Source organism: Humulus lupulus, chromosome 3 (assembly GCF_963169125.1).
Source record: "Humulus lupulus chromosome 3, drHumLupu1.1, whole genome shotgun sequence".
Lineage (NCBI taxonomy): Eukaryota > Viridiplantae > Streptophyta > Magnoliopsida > Rosales > Cannabaceae > Humulus > Humulus lupulus.
The window spans coordinates 60880359-60899262 of record NC_084795.1 but is presented as its reverse complement, the minus strand read 5'-3'; positions in this window follow the sequence as shown (position 1 = coordinate 60899262).

Sequence of the window (18904 nt, the reverse complement as noted above, 5' to 3'; positions counted from 1 at the left end):
CTGCCGAGTTCAAAGAAAAGAAGGAAACGGCGGTCGATTCAGCCATGTACCGGATGTGGGCTTATAACGAAGAACTGGACACCAGTTTTTTGGGTCCCCTCGAGGCGTCCTTCCTCGAACGATGGAATGCTCGGCTCGAGAAGGAAGAGTCTGAGCAGCTCGAGAAGGATAAAGCTGCTCCGAGTACCGTTTCGGAGGGAGCTCAGGAGGATAGTCATGCTATTCGTCCTGAGGGGTCCGGTGCCGCTGAGAAGGCCAAGGAGACTCCTCTTCATTGAGTCTGACCTCGGGAAGATCAGTCATTGGGGCTGCGTCCTCTTATGTAATTATTGTGAACTACGCCCATGGGGTTGATACAATTTCTTTAACTAATTTAATTTTTTACATGCTTTACATTTCTTGGCTCGAAATATTTTGCACATTCTTATAATTGATGAACTCGTTTATGTTTATTTATGCATACAAACATAGTTTGGATTTTAAGCTCGAAATTCGATGCATTCATGCATAGTTTATTCGGATTATCCGTTTCCGACCTCGTTATTTATCAAGGTCGGATATTACTCCAACCATGAACTCGAAAGTACTTATATGGTATGTAATATGAATGATTTGGTTATATCTTTTTTTTTTTTTAGTTACTTTTCCTCATCCTCAGTATTTTAGCTCCGAGGTTAAGAGTTCGAAACTATATTTCTAAGATATTCCAGCCTCGACTTTGACTTATCTCGCAATAGGTTTAGGCTCCCATTTGTCATCGATCGATAATTTGGCTGGTTTGTTCCAAACCTGTTGTGTCTACACATCTGGTTAACTCCAGATATCTAGGTTTTGATGGTTCGGTTATATCCGAACTATCTAAGCTCGCGATGGTTCGGTTATATCCGAACTATCTAAGCTCGCGCATTTGGTCATGTCCAAATACTTTGTGTTTGATAATTCGGTTATGTCCGAACTATCTAACATCGCGTACTTGGTTATATCCAAGTACTTTATGTATATTTTTTATTTTTTAAGCTGGTGGTATGTATACTAATGATGCCCCCTTAATATCCTATGAGTGTGATAATAGGTTATTAAATTAAGAGAGATTGCAAAAATAAAAATAAATTACATGTGAAACAAAGTAGACCCTTTATTTGAAATTCAAAAACACACTAAATACGGAAAATCATGGTTACAGGCGACACTTTCTACACTATTGATAATATGGTCTAAGGTGTTCGCCATTCCATGCTCGAGGTATCAGGCTCCCATCTAATCTCGCAAGTTTGTATACGCCCGGTCGGATGATTGACTCTATCTGGTATGGTCCTTCCCAGTTCGGCCCGAGCACCCCAGCTGCTGGATCTCGGGTTGCTAAGAATACTCGTCTCAAAATCAGGTCTCCCACTCCGAACTTTCGGTCTCGAACCCTCTTATTGAAATATCTCGTGGTCCGTTGCTGGTAAGCAGCATTTTTCAGCTGAGCCTCTTCCCTTTTTTCTTCGATCAAGTCTAGGGTTTCTTCGAGCTGAGTATGATTGGAGCTTTGGTCGTAAGTCTGAGTTCGAATCGTTGGAATTTCGACCTCAATGGGCAACATTGCCTCGCAGCCCTATGCTAGAGAAAATGGGGTATGCCCAGTTGATGTCCGAGCTGTAGTTCTATATCTCCAAAGGACTTGGGGTAATTCCTCAGGCCATCGTCCCTTTGCTTCTTCCAACTTTTTCTTCAAGGAACTCTTGAGAGTTTTATTAACGGCTTTGACCTGACCGTTCACCTGAGGGTGAGCTACTGACGAAAAGCTCTTTATTATACCGTTCTTGTTACAAAAGTTGGTAAATAAGTCGCAATCAAACTGGGTTCCGTTGTCAGACACAATCTTTCTTGGCACTCCATATCGGCATACGATGTTTTTTACCACGAAATCTAGGATCTTCTTCGAAGTTATGGTGGCCAATGGTTCAGCCTCCGTCCATTTTGTGAAGTAATCAACTGCGACCATAGCATATTTTACTCCTCCTTTGCCAGTTGGGAGTGAGCCTATGAGGTCGATGCCCCATACCGCAAAAGGTCATGGGGATGTCAACATGGTTAGTTCGGAAGGTGGAGCTCGGGGTATCGTGGCGAATCTCTGGCACTTGTCGCACTTTTTCACGAACTCGAAAGAATCCGTTTTAATGGTTGGCCAGAAATATCCTTGGCGTATAATCTTCTTGGACAGGCTATGCCCCCCGGTATGGTCTCCGCAGAACCCTTCATGAATTTCTTCAATAATATTCTTTGCCTCGGGAGGAGTTACACATCTGAGCAATGGCATGGAATACCCCCTTCTGTATAGCCTCCCGTCCAGGATGGTGTAACGGGGAAGTTGATACATTAGTTTCCGAGCCTGATTTCGATCTTTTGGAAGAATTCCATTTTCGAGGTACTCAACTATCGGGCTCATCCAGGTCGGCTCTTTCTCGACCATACACACATCTTCCTCGTCAGGCTCAAGAATGCTGGGCGCTGGCAGGTGCTCTACCGGTACGACATTTAGCTCCTCATTTTCGGCGGAGGTGGCGAGGCGAGCTAAGGCATCTGCGTTTGAGTTTTGTTCTCGGGGAACCTGTTCGATTGCATAAAACTCAAAAAACTCCAATGCGGATTTTGCCTTCTCTAGATAAGCTGCCATTTTTGTGCCACGAGCCTGGTACTCTCCCAAGATTTGATTAACTACGAGCTGGGAGTCGCTGTAGCAATGTATAGCTTTGGCCTTGAGCTCCTTTGCTATTCGTAGTCCCGCAAGTAAAGCTTCATACTCAGCTTCATTATTAGATGCTTTAAAGCCAAACTTTAAAGCAGAGTGAAATCTGCTCCCTGTAGGAGTGATCAGAATAACTCCTGCCCCGCTCCATTTTCATTTGACGACCCGTCGACGTAAAGTTTCCACAGCTCGTGGGCCGTGGTTGTTACCTCGTCGTCGGCTGTACCGGTGCACTCCACTATAAAATCTTCCAACGCTTGTGCCTTAATGGTTGTTCTCGGATGGTAGGTGATCTCGAATTGTCCGACCTCAACAGCCCACTTAAGGAGTCGACCAGATGCCCCTGGTTTGGACAAGACTTGCCTTAGTGGTTGATCTGTTAGTACATGGATAGGATGTGCCTGAAAGTAAGGGCGGAGCTTTCGAGATGAGTGGATCAAACTGAGGGCGAGCTTCTCCATCAGTGGATACCTTGACTCTGCCCCAGTAATCTTTTACTGATGTAGTAGACGGGTTTCTGTATTCTCTCTTCCTCTCGGACGAGCACCGCGCTTATCGCGTGTTCAGTTGTTGAGAGGTATAAGAACAGTACTTCTCCCGTCTCGGGCTTCGATAGGATGGGTGGTTCGGCTAAGTGCCTTTTGAGCTCTTGAAAGGCTAGCTCGCACTCATCTGTCCATTCAAACTTTTTACTTCCTTTCAATAAGTTGAAGAATGGGAGACCGCGGTCCGTTGACTTCGAAATGAACCTGCCCAGAGCTGCCATCCTGCCAGTCAAGCTTTGAACATCTTTATGCTTCCGAGGTGAAGGCATATCGATCAGGGCCTTTATTTTATCGGGATTAGCCTCGATTCCACGAGAGTTGACAATGAAACCCAGAAATTTCCCTGAAGACACCCCAAAAGTGCACTTCTGAGGATTCAACTTCATGTTGTACTTTCTGAGCACGCCAAAGCACTCTTCGAGGTCATCAACATGGTTTTTGTTAAGTTGAGACTTTACAAGCATGTCATCAACATAAACTTCCATGTTGTTCCCAATTTGCTCTGAGAACATCATGTTTACGAGCCGTTGGTACGTGGCTCCGGCATTCTTGAGTCCGAATGGCATGACATTGTAGCAGTAGAGCCCCTTGTCTGTGATGAAGCTCGTATGTTCTTGGTCGGGGGCATGCATGGGAATCTAGTTATACCCAGAATAAGCATCCATGAACGACATCAGACGATGCCCCGCCGTGGCGTCTACGAGCTGGTCAATTCTCGGCAGGGGAAAACAGTCTTTCGGGCAGGCCTTGTTGAGGTCTGAGTAGTCAATGCACGTTCTCCACGTCCCATTGGGTTTCGAGACTAACACTGGATTGGCCACCCAGTCCGGGTAAAAAGCGTCCCTTATGAAATTATTTGTTTTCAGCCTGTCTACCTCCTCCTTTAGTGCTTTCTTTCTGTCTTCATCCAGCTGCCTTCGCTTTTGCTGCTTCGGGGGAAAGCTTTTGTCTATATTCAATGCGTGGCTCGCTACATTAGGGCTTATTCCCACCATGTCAGAGTGTGACCACGCGAAGACATCCTGGTTTTTCTTCAGAAAGCAAATTAATTGCTATTTTGATTCGTCTTGGAGGTGTTTCCCGACCTTCACTTTCTTTGAGGGATCAGCTTCCTCGAGCTGAACCTCTTCGAGCTCTTCCAAAGGTTGAATGTCGACCTTCTCCTCAATCCTTGGATCGATCTCCTCATCAATTTTTAAAACTGTCCCATCTTTATTCTGTATGACAACGAGTGCTTGCGCGCTCGTTTGTTTCTTTCCCCTTAAGGAAATGCTGTAGCACTCCCTTCCTGCCAATTGATCTCCTTTCAATGTTCCGACCCCGCTTGGAGTTGGGAACTTAAGGGCTAGATGTCTTACAGATGAAACTGCCCCCAGCCCGACCAGGGCGGGTCTCCCGAGCAGTACATTGTAGGCAGATGGTAACTCTACCACCACGAACTCCATCATCTTGGTTACCGAGACTGGATAGTCTCCCAAGGTCACAGGGAGTTCAATGGACCCCATTCAGGTGGTTCCTTCTTCAGAAAAGTCGTACAAAGTGGTTGCACAAGCCTTCATGTCGCGAAGGGAGAGTCCCATTATCTCTAGTGTCGCTTTATAAAGAATGTTAACTGAGCTCCCATCCTGCCAGTCAAGCTTTGAACATCTTTATGCTTCCGAGGTGAAGGCATATCGATCAGGGCCTTTATTTTATCGGGATTAGCCTCGATTCCACGAGAGTTGACAATGAAACCTAGAAATTTCCCTGAAGACACCCCAAAAGTGCACTTCTGAGGATTCAACATCATGTTGTACTTTCTGAGCACGCCAAAGCACTCTTCGAGGTCATCAACATGGTTTTTGTTAAGTTGAGACTTTACAAGCATGTCATCAACATAAACTTCCATGTTGTTCCCAATTTGCTTTGAGAACATCATGTTTACGAGCCGCTGGTACGTGGCTCCGGCATTCTTGAGTCCGAATGGCATGACATTGTAGCAGTAGAGCCCCTTGTCTGTGATGAAGCTCGTATGTTCTTGGTCGGGGGCATGCATGGGAATCTAGTTATACCCAGAATAAGCATCCATGAACGACATCAGACCATGCCCCGCCGTGGCGTCTACGAGCTGGTCAATTCTCGGCAGGGGAAAACAGTCTTTCGGGCAGGCCTTGTTGAGGTCTGAGTAGTCAATGCACGTTCTCCACGTCCCATTGGGTTTCGGGACTAACACTGGATTGGCCACCCAGTCCGGGTAAAAAGCGTCCCTTATGAAATTATTTGTTTTCAGCCTGTCTACCTCCTCCTTTAGTGCTTTCTTTCTGTCTTCATCCAGCTGCCTTCACTTTTGCTGCTTCGGGGGAAAGCTTTTGTCTATATTCAATGCGTGGCTCGCTACATTAGGGCTTATTCCCACCATGTCAGAGTGTGACCACGCGAAGACATCCTGGTTTTTCTTCAGAAAGCAAATTAATTGCTATTTTGATTCGTCTTGGAGGTGTTTCCCGACCTTCACTTTCTTTGAGGGATCAGCTTCCTCGAGCTGAACCTCTTCGAGCTCTTCCAAAGGTTGAATGTCGACCTTCTCCTCAATCCTTGGATCGATCTCCTCATCAATTTTTAAAACTGTCCCATCTTTATTCTGTATGACAACGAGTGCTTGCGCGCTCGTTTGTTTCTTTCCCCTTAAGGAAATGCTGTAGCACTCCCTTCCTGCCAATTGATCTCCTTTCAATGTTCCGACCCCGCTTGGAGTTGGGAACTTAAGGGCTAGATGTCTTACAGATGAAACTGCCCCCAGCCCGACCAGGGCGGGTCTCCCGAGCAGTACATTGTAGGCAGATGGTAACTCTACCACCACGAACTCCATCATCTTGGTTACCGAGACTGGATAGTCTCCCAAGGTCACAGGGAGTTCAATGGACCCCATTCAGGTGGTTCCTTCTTCAGAAAAGTCGTACAAAGTGGTTGCACAAGCCTTCATGTCGCGAAGGGAGAGTCCCATTATCTCTAGTGTCGCTTTATAAAGAATGTTAACTGAGCTCCCATCCTGCCAGTCAAGCTTTGAACATCTTTATGCTTCCGAGGTGAAGGCATATCGATCAGGGCCTTTATTTTATCGGGATTAGCCTCGATTCCACGAGAGTTGACAATGAAACCTAGAAATTTCCCTGAAGACACCCCAAAAGTGCACTTCTGAGGATTCAACATCATGTTGTACTTTCTGAGCACGCCAAAGCACTCTTCGAGGTCATCAACATGGTTTTTGTTAAGTTGAGACTTTACAAGCATGTCATCAACATAAACTTCCATGTTGTTCCCAATTTGCTTTGAGAACATCATGTTTACGAGCCGCTGGTACGTGGCTCCGGCATTCTTGAGTCCGAATGGCATGACATTGTAGCAGTAGAGCCCCTTGTCTGTGATGAAGCTCGTATGTTCTTGGTCGGGGGCATGCATGGGAATCTAGTTATACCCAGAATAAGCATCCATGAACGACATCAGACCATGCCCCGCCGTGGCGTCTACGAGCTGGTCAATTCTCGGCAGGGGAAAACAGTCTTTCGGGCAGGCCTTGTTGAGGTCTGAGTAGTCAATGCACGTTCTCCACGTCCCATTGGGTTTCGGGACTAACACTGGATTGGCCACCCAGTCCGGGTAAAAAGCGTCCCTTATGAAATTATTTGTTTTCAGCCTGTCTACCTCCTCCTTTAGTGCTTTCTTTCTGTCTTCATCCAGCTGCCTTCACTTTTGCTGCTTCGGGGGAAAGCTTTTGTCTATATTCAATGCGTGGCTCGCTACATTAGGGCTTATTCCCACCATGTCAGAGTGTGACCACGCGAAGACATCCTGGTTTTTCTTCAGAAAGCAAATTAATTGCTATTTTGATTCGTCTTGGAGGTGTTTCCCGACCTTCACTTTCTTTGAGGGATCAGCTTCCTCGAGCTGAACCTCTTCGAGCTCTTCCAAAGGTTGAATGTCGACCTTCTCCTCAATCCTTGGATCGATCTCCTCATCAATTTTTAAAACTGTCCCATCTTTATTCTGTATGACAACGAGTGCTTGCGCGCTCGTTTGTTTCTTTCCCCTTAAGGAAATGCTGTAGCACTCCCTTCCTGCCAATTGATCTCCTTTCAATGTTCCGACCCCGCTTGGAGTTGGGAACTTAAGGGCTAGATGTCTTACAGATGAAACTGCCCCCAGCCCGACCAGGGCGGGTCTCCCGAGCAGTACATTGTAGGCAGATGGTAACTCTACCACCACGAACTCCATCATCTTGGTTACCGAGACTAGATAGTCTCCCAAGGTCACAGGGAGTTCAATGGACCCCATTCAGGTGGTTCCTTCTTCAGAAAAGTCGTACAAAGTGGTTGCACAAGCCTTCAGGTCGCGAAGGGAGAGTCCCATTATCTCTAGTGTCGCTTTATAAAGAATGTTAACTGAGCTCCCATCCTGCCAGTCAAGCTTTGAACATCTTTATGCTTCCGAGGTGAAGGCATATCGATCAGGGCCTTTATTTTATCGGGATTAGCCTCGATTCCACGAGAGTTGACAATGAAACCCAGAAATTTCCCTGAAGACACCCCAAAAGTGCACTTCTGAGGATTCAACATCATGTTGTACTTTCTGAGCACGCCAAAGCACTCTTCGAGGTCATCAACATGGTTTTTGTTAAGTTGAGACTTTACAAGCATGTCATCAACATAAACTTCCATGTTGTTCCCAATTTGCTTTGAGAACATCATGTTTACGAGCCGCTGGTACGTGGCTCCGGCATTCTTGAGTCCGAATGGCATGACATTGTAGCAGTAGAGCCCCTTGTCTGTGATGAAGCTCGTATGTTCTTGGTCGGGGGCATGCATGGGAATCTAGTTATACCCAGAATAAGCATCCATGAACGACATCAGACCATGCCCCGCCGTGGCGTCTACGAGCTGGTCAATTCTCGGCAGGGGAAAACAGTCTTTCGGGCAGGCCTTGTTGAGGTCTGAGTAGTCAATGCACGTTCTCCACGTCCCATTGGGTTTCGGGACTAACACTGGATTGGCCACCCAGTCCGGGTAAAAAGCGTCCCTTATGAAATTATTTGTTTTCAGCCTGTCTACCTCCTCCTTTAGTGCTTTCTTTCTGTCTTCATCCAGCTGCCTTCACTTTTGCTGCTTCGGGGGAAAGCTTTTGTCTATATTCAATGCGTGGCTCGCTACATTAGGGCTTATTCCCACCATGTCAGAGTGTGACCACGCGAAGACATCCTGGTTTTTCTTCAGAAAGCAAATTAATTGCTATTTTGATTCGTCTTGGAGGTGTTTCCCGACCTTCACTTTCTTTGAGGGATCAGCTTCCTCGAGCTGAACCTCTTCGAGCTCTTCCAAAGGTTGAATGTCGACCTTCTCCTCAATCCTTGGATCGATCTCCTCATCAATTTTTAAAACTGTCCCATCTTTATTCTGTATGACAACGAGTGCTTGCGCGCTCGTTTGTTTCTTTCCCCTTAAGGAAATGCTGTAGCACTCCCTTCCTGCCAATTGATCTCCTTTCAATGTTCCGACCCCGCTTGGAGTTGGGAACTTAAGGGCTAGATGTCTTACAGATGAAACTGCCCCCAGCCCGACCAGGGCGGGTCTCCCGAGCAGTACATTGTAGGCAGATGGTAACTCTACCACCACGAACTCCATCATCTTGGTTACCGAGACTAGATAGTCTCCCAAGGTCACAGGGAGTTCAATGGACCCCATTCAGGTGGTTCCTTCTTCAGAAAAGTCGTACAAAGTGGTTGCACAAGCCTTCAGGTCGCGAAGGGAGAGTCCCATTATCTCTAGTGTCGCTTTATAAAGAATGTTAACTGAGCTCCCATCCTGCCAGTCAAGCTTTGAACATCTTTATGCTTCCGAGGTGAAGGCATATCGATCAGGGCCTTTATTTTATCGGGATTAGCCTCGATTCCACGAGAGTTGACAATGAAACCTAGAAATTTCCCTGAAGACACCCCAAAAGTGCACTTCTGAGGATTCAACATCATGTTGTACTTTCTGAGCACGCCAAAGCACTCTTCGAGGTCATCAACATGGTTTTTGTTAAGTTGAGACTTTACAAGCATGTCATCAACATAAACTTCCATGTTGTTCCCAATTTGCTCTGAGAACATCATGTTTACGAGCCGCTGGTACGTGGCTCCGGCATTCTTGAGTCCGAATGGCATGACATTGTAGCAGTAGAGCCCCTTGTCTGTGATGAAGCTCGTATGTTCTTGGTCGGGGGCATGCATGGGAATCTAGTTATACCCAGAATAAGCATCCATGAACGACATCAGACCATGCCCCGCCGTGGCGTCTACGAGCTGGTCAATTCTCGGTAGGGGAAAACAGTCTTTCGGGCAGGCCTTGTTGAGGTCTGAGTAGTCAATGCACGTTCTCCACGTCCCATTGGGTTTCGGGACTAACACTGGATTGGCCACCCAGTCCGGGTAAAAAGCGTCCCTTATGAAATTATTTGTTTTCAGCCTGTCTACCTCCTCCTTTAGTGCTTTCTTTCTCTCTTCATCTAGCTGCCTTCGCTTTTGCTGCTTCGGGGGAAAGCTTTTGTCTATATTCAATGCGTGGCTCGCTACATTAGGGCTTATTCCCACCATGTCAGAGTGTGACCACGCGAAGACATCCTGGTTTTTCTTCAGAAAGCAAATTAATTGCTATTTTGATTCGTCTTGGAGGTGTTTCCCGACCTTCACTTTCTTTGAGGGATCAGCTTCCTCGAGCTGAACCTCTTCGAGCTCTTCCAAAGGTTGAATGTCGACCTTCTCCTCAATCCTTGGATCGATCTCCTCATCAATTTTTAAAACTGTCCCATCTTTATTCTGTATGACAACGAGTGCTTGCGCGCTCGTTTGTTTCTTTCCCCTTAAGGAAATGCTGTAGCACTCCCTTCCTGCCAATTGATCTCCTTTCAATGTTCCGACCCCGCTTGGAGTTGGGAACTTAAGGGCTAGATGTCTTACAGATGAAACTGCCCCCAGCCCGACCAGGGCGGGTCTCCCGAGCAGTACATTGTAGGCAGATGGTAACTCTACCACCACGAACTCCATCATCTTGGTTACCGAGACTGGATAGTCTCCCAAGGTCACAGGGAGTTCAATGGACCCCATTCAGGTGGTTCCTTCTTCAGAAAAGTCGTACAAAGTGGTTGCACAAGCCTTCAGGTCGCGAAGGGAGAGTCCCATTATCTCTAGTGTCGCTTTATAAAGAATGTTAACTGAGCTCCCATCCTGCCAGTCAAGCTTTGAACATCTTTATGCTTCCGAGGTGAAGGCATATCGATCAGGGCCTTTATTTTATCGGGATTAGCCTCGATTCCACGAGAGTTGACAATGAAACCCAGAAATTTCCCTGAAGACACCCCAAAAGTGCACTTCTGAGGATTCAACATCATGTTGTACTTTCTGAGCACGCCAAAGCACTCTTCGAGGTCATCAACATGGTTTTTGTTAAGTTGAGACTTTACAAGCATGTCATCAACATAAACTTCCATGTTGTTCCCAATTTGCTCTGAGAACATCATGTTTACGAGCCGCTGGTACGTGGCTCCGGCATTCTTGAGTCCGAATGGCATGACATTGTAGCAGTAGAGCCCCTTGTCTGTGATGAAGCTCGTATGTTCTTGGTCGGGGGCATGCATGGGAATCTAGATATACCCAGAATAAGCATCCATGAACGACATCAGACCATGACCCGCCGTGGCGTCTACGAGCTGGTCAATTCTCGGCAGGGGAAAACAGTCTTTCGGGCAGGGCTTGTTGAGGTCTGAGTAGTCAATGCACGTTCTCCACGTCCCATTGGGTTTCGGGACTAACACTGGATTGGCCACCCAGTCCGGGTAAAAAGCGTCCCTTATGAAATTATTTGTTTTCAGCCTGTCTACCTCCTCCTTTAGTGCTTTCTTTCTGTCTTCATCCAGCTGCCTTCGCTTTTGCTGCTTCGGGGGAAAGCTTTTGTCTATATTCAATGCGTGGCTCGCTACATTAGGGCTTATTCCCACCATGTCAGAGTGTGACCACGCGAAGACATCCTGGTTTTTCTTCAGAAAGCAAATTAATTGCTATTTTGATTCGTCTTGGAGGTGTTTCCCGACCTTCACTTTCTTTGAGGGATCAGCCTCCTCGAGGTGAACCTCTTCGAGCTCTTCCAAAGGTTGAAGGTCGACCTTCTCCTCAATCCTTGGATCGATCTCCTCATCAATTTTTAAAACTGTCCCATCTATATTTTGTATGACAACGAGCGCTTGCGCGCTCGTTTGTTTCTTTCCCCTTAAGGAAATGCTGTAGCACTCCCTTCCTGCCAATTGATCTCCTTTCAATGTTCCGACCCCGCTTGGAGTTGGGAACTTAAGGGCTAGATGTCTTACAGATGAAACTGCCCCCAGCCCGACCAGGGCGGGTCTCCCGACCAGTACATTGTAGGCAGATGGTAACTCTACCACCACGAACTCCATCATCTTGGTTACCGAGACTGGATAGTCTCCCAAGGTCACAGGGAGTTCAATGGACCCCATACAGGCGGTTCCTTCTCCAGAAAAGCCGTACAAAGTGGTTGCACAAGCCTTCAAGTCGCGAAGGGAGAGTCCCATTTTCTCTAGTGTCGCTTTATAAAGAATGTTAACTGAGCTCCCATTGTCTATGAGAACTCGGCGCACTCTTTTGTTGGCAAGCTGTAGGGTGATGACGAGTGGATCATGATGAGGGAACTGGACATGGGAGGCATCCTCCTCGGTGAAGGTTATAGGCTGAGTCTCAACCCTTTGGCTTTTTGGTGCCCTTGGTTCGGGTTCGTATGGAGATCCGTCCCCTGTCTTCAGCTCATTCACATATCGTTTTTGAGCATTTCTGCCCCCTCCTGCGAGATGAGGACCTCCCGAGATGGTTATTACGTCCTCTCCATCTATCGGCGGAGGCCTGTCTTCATCCCGAGATCGGGAGTTATTATTCTGCGATGCTGGAAGCGCAACTACTCTCTGGCTGGCAGTAGTCTGTCCAGTATTCTGGTTTTTGACATACTGCCGGAAATAACCTCTCGAGATCAATCCTTCGATCTCGTCCTTCAGCTGTCGGCACTCATCAGTTGTGTGGCCGGTGTCCCTATGAAATCGACAATACTTGCTGGAGTCCCTCTTGGACTTTTGATTCCTCATAGGGTCCGGACGCCTGAAGGGGACCTGGTTTTCATTAGCCAGGTATATGTTTTCCCGAGACTCATTGAGCTCGGTATGCACTTTATATACGGAGAAATACCTTTCTCCTTTTTTCTTCTTTCCTCCATCAGCCTCGGGATTATTTCCCTCGCTCTTTTTCCTCTTGGAAGGATTCTCCGAGGTAGGCTGTGTAACTGCTGGGTCAACTGAGGTTGAGGTGGAGTTAATGTTTATCGTTGTAGTTTCGGTCTGCGAGGTCGCCTTGAGTGTTGAGCTCGCCTCCTCTACATTGAAAAATTTCTGCGCTCGTCTGTTAAACTCGGTTATCGACCTCACCGGTTTCCCTTGCATGTCATCCCAAAGGGCACTCCCGGGTAAAACACCAGCTCGGATGGCCATCAAGTGCCCGCTGTCATCCACGTCACGAGCTTGGGCGACCTCTAGATTAAATCTTGTCAGGTAGCTCTTCAGTGTTTCGCCCGGTTGTTGTCGGACGTTAGTCAAAGTGGATGCTTCGGGTCTGACTCCCATCATAGCTCGGAACTGCTTCTTGAAGTCTCTAGACAATTGATCCCACGAAGTTATAGAATGTCTCTTGTACTTCTCGAACCAACTCTTGGCAGGTCCGGCCAATGATGTCGGAAACAACATACATCTGAGCTCGTAACCCACGTTACTAGCTCTCATGATAGTGTTGAATGTACTCAGGTGGCTGCATGGGTCGGTTTTTCCTTCAAACGCTGGGACGTGAGGAATCCAGAACCCTTGGGGGAACTGAGTGTTAGAAATATTGGGAGCAAACGGCTCGAGCTCTTCATCAGAGTCCTCATATCGACTGTTTCCTCGTTCATTCTTCAAAAGCCTAAAGGCTTTTTCGAGCTGATCGATCCTTTCTTGTACTGGGTCCTTAGGCGGTGTTTGGAATTGATAGTCGTTAATCACGATCCCAGGCTCGCGTCTCCGTGAGGGATCTCTACGCCCGTTCAGATGATTCCTAAGATCCGGGTTTGTCTGATCTCCCTTTCCCCTGCTCTGATTCAGATGATTGCGCAGGTCGGGATGGCTCTTGTGATTTCCAGTATTTTTACGACCCCGGTCGTGTTTACTGACAGACCTAGTTTCTCCGGACTCATCACTGGTGAAACTCATCGATCGGTCATTTCGTGGTGGATCCTTTCTACGTCGCCTCGTCTCTGCAGTGCGAGATTGGGACGTCTGACTTCTCTCGGATGGCGCGCCTTTCCGCCCCTGGAATGTCTCCCTGTTTCCTTGTCTTTCCCCTGTACGCCCTTGATCCTGATCTCGACCAGGTTGAGCGTTTCTGCGGGGAGGTGAAGGATATCTTATGGGAGACGGAGGAAACCGTATAGGTGACGGTGGTTGTCTTCCTTGCCTCGGCCTGGAGGATCCAGAATTTGCCCGAGATGGGCCAGTTGCGTTCGGTGCACTACCAGGAACCTGAGTCCGAGCCTCGGCGGGAGCTCGGTTGTCCTCAGTTCCTGCAGGCACTCCCACAGGTGGATTAGGCGGGACCCGAGCTCGGGTACTCCTCTGAGGCCTAGAAGGAGCAGATGGCTCTGTTGGTGCTGGAGGTTGTGCTGGCCTCCTTGTGGCAGCATTTTTTCGTGGACGTCGACGGGGCCTTCGGGGAGGAACGTGCACGTCCCTTGGAGGAGGGACTTGGTCTTTACGCGGAAGCGGGGGCTGAGCCACCTGCGCCTCCGCGGCTATCCTAGTCAACTCCTCGTTACGTTTGTTGGCATCTGCCAGCAGCTGTTTCAGCTGCCGATTCTCCAATTCTACAATAGGGACATAACGTTCAGGGTTATAGTACATGTCCTCATCCCTTGGTTGTGGAGGTGGTCCCCGGGAATCAGAGGACCCACTCCTTTCTTCAGCGTCCGGGTTCTCCATTGGTTGTTTTCCAGGACGCCTTGGGTAATTTCCTTCAGGAGTGTTCTGATTGTTTGCAGCCATGAATCTCTCCGGGATGGATGCTTGAGGCTCTCAATGAAAGCACCAAACTGTTGACGCCGTTTTTCGTCAACAGATAAAAGAAGAGAGCACGTAAACAATTTAAGACAATGGCCAAAAATAAACAAACGAATCAAACACGGTTTTTTACGTGGTTCAACAGTTAAATCTGCCTAGTCCACGAGTCTCTGTTATTAATCTCAAGATTATCTCTGAACAATTCTTTAGCATGAATTCTCCAGAGTTTTCTCTTAAGGATCAGAATTTCGGTCCCTTACAATGGTGCATGGCTTCTCTATTTATAGAGAAGGATGCAGAATACTATCCCACATATTTTGGGTAGTTACTCTTTTGTGAATAAAAATAAATGGCTTTAAATGCCAATAATCAGATATATAAGGAAACGTCCCCCATAGATCAGGAAACGCATAACTGACTAAATAATATCCCACGATTCTTGGGGATTTATATCAATAAATGAGGATTACATCTCATGCTTACAATACTTGTAGATATTCAAGGTGGTCATAGCGTATCTCCAAGGCTTCAGCATCTCAGGTTTCACGTCATTGTGCGAGCCACTGACATCTCCCGAGCTAACATTGCTTTCGAGATAGTACATCGAGCTCAATATCCCTGCTCCGAAGTTGTTCCCGAAGATGAGGGGCTCTCAGAGCTATCTTTCGAGATCGAGATCATTTCGAGGTCAGTACATTCGAGGTCATGTATCATACTTTGCAGGCTCGGTTTACAATCGTAGAGCATACCCTAACCCTCACGAGACCATTTAATGCGAACTCAGCTTTCGAGGTCATATTTACTATGGCTCGAAATCTGGGTATAACAAATTAAAATCCAAAATAATTTTAATTTTGGATATTTTAATTAAAACAATTTTAATTATGGACGAGAACAATTAAAATATTTTTAATTAAGGAAAATAATCAATATTATTCAATTAAAGAAATTTCCAAATGAAAACCATTTTAATTCAATTTCTGATTTTAATAATTAAATGAATAATTATTACAATTATGGTAACAACACAATAGTGTTTGTAAGATACAAACCCTAGGTGTGTACCAATGTGGTGTGGCAGTAAGGGTACGACTGGGCGCAGGTGTGCACGGGGTGTGGTTGGGCGCAGGAGCGTACGGGGTGCGGCTGGGTAGGTAGGTGTGTAGGGGTTGCGGCTAGGCAGGCAGGGGCGCGGCTAGGCAGGTAGGTGAGCAGGGGGGCGGCTAGGCAGGCAGGCACACAGGGGCGTGAGCCTGGGCAGAGCTGGGTGCAACAGGGGCATGCACAGGTGCAGGGGCACGACTGGGGGCTCGGGCTCGGGCCATCTCTTGGAATTTCATTCATAATTTTAAAAGAAAAAATTACAAAATTCCTATGCTCCAAAATTAGCTTACATATTTCATCTAGATATTTTAAGAACAATTCCTACACCCAAAATCACCATTATAAACAAACCTTGAGAATATATCATCATGAATATAAACATCCATCCATTCAAACATATATAACATATAATATAAAAATGCACATAGTCCCACACAATAATTAGTAATATGTAGAGATTAATGACCTGCTCTGGTACCAATTGTTGAAAAAACAATTAGAGTGCGCATCGAAATGGGCGTGGTGGGCCTAGTGTGTATATAACACAAAAAAACTTCCATCTCTCATATAAATAGTTTATATGTTCAAGAAAACATGTAGACAAAAATATTAATATGCAATATTATTAATCATGCAACATATATATAAATATACTAATATTTATATATATATATCATATATACATGTATAAAAATATTCAAGAACAAAAGTATTTACCTCTTGAAGTCTTTCAAGTGTCATTGAGTCTTTTCGTATATATATGATCTTCTTATCCAACACTTTCAGTACTTAAACAACGAACTTTCAGAGTATTTTCTACACCTCAAGATGTGTGGGAAGATAGAGAACATGGGTATGTAATTCTTACTGACTTGTATAATAATTTTGAAATTATATATTTAAATTAATTAACATATTTTTGAAATTTAATAATTAATTATTCAATCTCAATTATCATATAATTGTATACTTGACCCGAAGAATAAAATCCTTCTCAAATTTTCAAATTACAGTTTTACCCTTGTATCAACTCTTACCTTGATATGGTTTTGATAGAGCCACTCTGGGGACCTATAATATCAAACTACAATAAATATTAGATTATTAATCAAAACTCTTTGGTTAAATAATCATATTTATTAATCTCATTATTACTCCACCGTAAATATAAGATTGACCTTTTGATAATTGTAGACATATAATTATAGTATTAATTTATTAAAGAATAAAGTGTCCATTGATATAATCATTACAGACAACGTTAATCCTCTACCAATGGTTCATATTTAAAAGGGAATAAAATTACCGTTTTACCCTTTTAACTATATTTTGTTCCTAGAGTACCATTGACTTTACTTGTGAAAGTTGTGTCACAACAAGTTTGCGACATGAGCGCTCATGGCCTTTTTAGTTCCAAAAGTCAACCTAATAGGGAACCATTATTCAATCTATAATAAGGTATAGATTCCATATCTGTTAATCTATTTCCCCAACCATATATATCATTGAGTCCCCAAAACAATTGTTCTTAGCCTTGCAGTGCCTCAGAATTTTACTTAGTTAGATAGTAGTATCTTATGCAGTAGTCTTTTATTTTTCGTGGTTATTGGTTCAAGCCGGGGATTATTTGGAAACTCATAGAGATACTTATGGATTTTATAAGTTTAACCTATAGTTTAGAAATTTTAATTTTATCATAAGGTTTAATTATTTAAGCTGGTCTTAGAAATATTACTTATTATAACCTAAGGTTTAGATAGAATAATTAAGAATTTGACATTAGTCACATGTATGCTTATTAAGGATTTAAGGATTTTAGATGAATAAAATAATCAAGGATAAACCTAGGAAGTTTAGGACCTTCCCTCAGATACTAGGATCTTGTATTACTCAGTCAAAGTGGTTTAAACAGCTTTAAGTGTGCTTAAAATGTCCACAAACGTGGTTTAGTATATCAGCGTAAGCCAATATATCGCAGCTACAGGGGCCGATATATCACCTATGTTGATACGGAAAGCACGTCGACTTCACATGAATGAAACCACATTGCCTCTGAAAAATGGGGCAGGCGATATATCGCCTATAGGGGCTGATAAAATGGCTCCATCAGCCTATTTTATAAACCCGTGGATTTTGAAGCTAGAAACAGTTCTGAACAACTTGGACTTGCTCTTGGACGATTTTGACCAAGTTTGGGGCATTTGTTAAGGAAAAAATTCCATTTTTATTCATTTTAATGGGGTTAGTTTATCTCCTTTAACTCTATAAATAAGACCTTTCCCTCAGCCATTTGCATCATCTTTCAAACACCTTTCAAAGCCTCCAAGCTACCAATTTCATTCTAGAGAGAAACACTAGGGTTTCGGTGTTAAAAGCTTTCAAATCTAAGCTTTTCTAAACACATGGGAAGTAAGCCATAGTGTGATTTTAGTATTGAGGTATAGATCCAAGCTCTAAGCTATCTAAGGTGCTCTTAATCCTTAGGTTTAGTTCATTTCTATTCCTCTTATTCTTTTCTTTTACTTCAAATCCTAACTCCTTATAATGGCTTTTGGTTAGGTGCTTGATTTCTTTGAAACTTAAGGTTTTTGGTAAGTTCTTATCTTGATGGTTTAGACCTTCTTTTCTTTAGGAAACTTATGGTTTTACTGTTTGGTTTTAGCAGTTTCAAATCTCGTACTCGTCTCTAATACCCCGGTTTTTGGTAAGAAAAATAAGTTAGATTTTATGTGTGTAATGCCCCACGTCACTATGGTTGCTTCCTGGAATGAAAACTGGCCCTACAAACCAACACGAATCTTTCCAGCGTGCTTTGTCCTCACTTGCACGCTTCTTGGGAAAACTCTCCAGGATTTCACTCCTCATGAGACTACTTCAGTTCAAGCACGCTTAACTTTGGAGTTCTCAAGTGATGAGCTATCGAAAAGAATATTCTTCTTGTTGTTCGCATAGGTAGTACCCATGAATCCATTTAAGCCCTCTTCAAGTATGTAGTCTCATACCTACATAGTCTTAGAATCATCACACTTGACCTTCCCCAGGTGATGTGGGATTGCACAACTTTTACCCGATCTTTCCCCTGCTAATCACGAGATTCATAGTGTCACAAAATGCTATGTGCTACATGTTTGTATGTTTTTCTTATGTCTTTTAGTCACTTGGGAAATATGGTTTTGAAAATCCCAAGATGTTTATCATTATCGTAGACTATAGTTGTGTCTAAACCTACCTATAAATTGTAGCAAGAGGACTATAACGAATTCTATCACATACTACGATAATGATTTAATGACCATTAATATTGTAGTCCATTTTTATGTTTTATATCTTATGTTTATTTCTTATGTCTTATGTTTTATGTTTTAGTAGTTTTTCC